General features: G+C 38.2%; 1 pseudogene; it reads right to left on the bottom strand.

Annotated features, from left to right (window-relative positions):
* Positions 1 to 328: 328 nt before the first annotated feature.
* LOC125091427 (60S ribosomal protein L13-like) lies at positions 329 to 1,672 on the bottom strand (annotated as a pseudogene).
* Positions 1,673 to 3,825: the final 2,153 nt, after the last annotated feature.

Raw genomic sequence — 3,825 nt, forward strand, 5'->3', positions numbered from 1 at the left:
TCAGAGAGGATTGGTACAGATGAAAAAATAATTTGTAGAAAGCTCTCAAGGAAAGAATTGAAGCCAAATGCTTTGAAAAGAAAAATAGATATTTTCAATTTTAGAACAAACTAATGGAGAGCAGAGAAAAGAAATAAAGAAATTAGAACAGAAATAGGGAAATCAAAGAGAAGATGACAAATGCTGCAATAGATGAAGAGTCTGGGTGATATTGGGAAGAAGCAAAAGCAAGCAAGGCTACTGACATATTCTCATGTGCAAGAAGGGAAGACGGTTGTCATGTGTTTGAGAAATTATAGACAGATAAGTTACGGTGACTTGAGGTCAATTATGAGAGTCCTTTATGGAGCTGTAATGCAGGAATGGATATAGGCTAACACAGGGGCACACAAAAGCAAGCAGAGTGACTCAGCAAGACTTCACAGCTCAAAAGTGAGTGACTGTCATGAACAAGATGTTGAGAAAATCTGAATCTGCTTCTGGTATGGAAGAGGCACAGTGGAAAATTTACATGCTCTTGGGTCAGAGATGGTTTTAGTCCCAGTTCTACCACTTACCAGCTTTGCGAACTTGAGAAAATCTCTCAGCTTCCAGATCTTTGAATTTCTCATCTGTAAAGTGATTTCACATTGTTGTGAAGCTCAAATGAGACAATATTTGTGAAAATATCTTGAGCAAATTTTAGATATTATTATTCTAGGACTTTTTTTTGCATGAAGTGAGCAAACATTTATTTGTGGGTTTCCTTTCTGCTCCAGCTTTATTGAGATATAATGGACATGTAACCTTGTGTTCATTTAAGGTTTATGAGATAGTGGTTTTTTTATATCAATATATTACAGAATGATTATATCTGTGGGTTTCTATCTATAGTAGATAGAATATGAAGGAAATCACCAATATGATTTTAAAAAAAGGAAAGCAAATGATATATGAGCAAAGAAAAACTTAGAAACTGGAAATCTCTGACATTATGTATATATGTATTATATATAAGCAGTTTTGTATATTTATTATATATATATATAGTTGCAAGTTGCCAATGGCACTTTTTCTTTTCAACACCCTGTTCTACAGCTTCCTTGGCCCTTTTTGCCCAGGTGCCAAAGAGCCAGGCATTGGCACATGCCATTCGAAGACTGGCGAATGCCTTGAAGTTCCTCTTCTCTTCTCTAATGACTCTGGCTTTCTCCTTACAGACATTCCATATGTACATGACTGGTCCTGTCAGCTGGGTAGTCAATTTGAATTCTTCAGCAGAGCTGTCTCCCTTCTTTGGGTCTAGGGCTTCCTGGGGGAGAGAATGAGCTTGGAGCCTTTCTCCTTCACCCACTTCACATTGGTCTGTGGCAATTCTGTGGGGTTTTTCTGCCTTCTTGGATTCACTGAGATTCCAATGATCCATGCCACTTTCTTGTGGAGACCAGCCACCCATAAATTCCATGCTGAAGGCCCTGCCAGCTTGCAGTTTGGTGTGATACCTCACCATAGGGCACTTCAGGATGGGCTGGATGGGACTGGATGCGAGTGCTCGGGCCATGTGGTGTGCCTTGGCTTGCAGGCCTTGAGCCTGTGGATCTTCTCTGCTGGCTGGTTGAACCATGTGGCCATGACACTGCCAGGCCTTGTGGATGTGGGTCTTCAACATCATGGCATTTGGGCTGGGTGTCATGGCTGTTGCCTACAGACCTCCTCCAAGCGAGAAAGGCCAGCAGGAAAACAATAATATATGTATTTTTAAAGTTTTTATTTTAATCACCTGGTGCTCATTAGGACAAGTGCACTTGTTAATTCCCATTACCTATTTCACCCATCCCCTCTCACCTCCCCTCTGGCAACCATCAGTTCGTTCTCTGTAGCTAAGTCTATTTCTTGATTTCTCTCTTTCTCATTTCCCCTTTGCTTGTTTGTTTGGTTCCTTAAATTCCACATATGAGTGAAATCCTATGATATTTTTCTTTCTCTGACTGACTTATTTCATTTAGCATAATACACACTCTTGCTCCATCCACACTGTTGCACAGAGCAAGATTTCATTCTTTTTTATGGCTGAATACACACACACACACATACATATATATGTGTGTGTGTGTATATATATATATATATATGTATATACATATATATATATATATACATATACATCTTCTTTGTCTATTCATCTATGGACACTTGGGCTGCTTCCGTAATTTGGCTATTGCAAATAATGCTACTATAAACATATCCCCTTGAATTAATATTTTTGTATTCCTTGGGTAAATACGTAGTAGTGCAGTTCAGCAGATTGTTTGCTGTAGCTCTGTGAAAAATGCTGTTAGTATTTTGATAGAATTGCATTAAATGTATAGATTGCTTTGGGTAGACATTTTAATAATATTTGTTCTTCCAGTCCACCACATGGAATGTCTTGCCATTTCTTTGTGTCATCTTCAATTTCTTTCATCTGTGTTTTATAGTTTTTTTTGTTTTTTTTTTTTTAAGATTTTATTTATTTATTTGTCAGAGACAGAGGGAGAGAGAGTGAGCGAGCACAGGCAGACAGAGAGGCAGGCAGAGGCAGACGGAGAAGCAGGCTCCTTGCCGAGCAAGGAGCCCGATGCAGGACTCGATCCCAGGACGCTGGGATCATGACCTGAGCGGAAGGCAGCCGCTTAACCAACTGAGCCACCCAGGCGTCCCTGTGTTTTATAGTTTTTAGAGTACAAGTCTTTCACCTCTTTGCTTAGGTTTATTCCTAGGTATCTTATTATTTTTGGTGCAATTGTAAATGGGACTATTGTCTTAATTTCTCTTTCTGCTGCTTCATTATTGGTATATAGAAATGCAACAGATTTCCGTAGAATGATTTTGTGTCCTGTGACTTTGCTGAATTTGTTTATCAGTTCTAGCAGTTTTTTGCTGGAGTCTTTCAGGTTTTCTTACTGACTTTTGTGTGTGTGTGTGTTATGTTAGTCACCACACAGTACATCCAGGTTTTCTATATGTAGTATTATGTCATCTGCAAATAGTGAAAGTTTTACTTCTTCCTTACTGATTTGGATGCCTTTTATTTCTTTTCTTTTCTACCTTCTGAGAGAGCATGTGTGAGTGGGGTGGAGGAGGGACAGAGGGAGAGAGAGAGAAAATCTCAAGCAGGCTCCACACCCAGCACAGAACCCAACATGGGGCTTGATCCTATAGTCCTGAGACCATGACCAGAGCCAAAATCAAGAGTTGGTGCTCAAACAACTAAGCCATGCAGCAGCCCCTACTTTTTATTTCTTTTTGTTGTCTGCTGTGGCTAGGACTTCCAATACTATATTGAATAACTATAACTATAACTAAACTATATACATAAATATATAAATATGTAAAAAATACATATAAATATATATATAAATATATAAAATATATATAAATATAAAGTCCGCTGTGGCTAGGACTTCCAATACTATATTGAATAACTATAACCATAACTATAACTATAACTAAACTATATACATAAATATATATAAATATGTAAAAATATATATAAATATATAAAATATATATAAAAATATATAAATATATGTAAATATACATATTTACATATAATGTATTATTTGTTTCAGGGGTACAGGTCTGTGAATCATCAGTCTTATAAAATTCACAGCACTCACCATAGCACATACCCACCCCAGTGTCCATAACCCAGCCACCCCATTCCTCCCACCCCCCTCCCCTCCAGCAACCCTCAGTTTGTTTCCTGAGATTAAGAGTCTCTTAAGGTTTGTCTTCCTCCCTGGTCTCATCTTGTTTCATTTTTCCCTCCCTTCCCCCACGAATGCCCTCCTTGCCTCTTAAATT

This window comes from Lutra lutra, chromosome X (genome assembly GCF_902655055.1).
Source record: "Lutra lutra chromosome X, mLutLut1.2, whole genome shotgun sequence".
Taxonomy (NCBI): domain Eukaryota; kingdom Metazoa; phylum Chordata; class Mammalia; order Carnivora; family Mustelidae; genus Lutra; species Lutra lutra.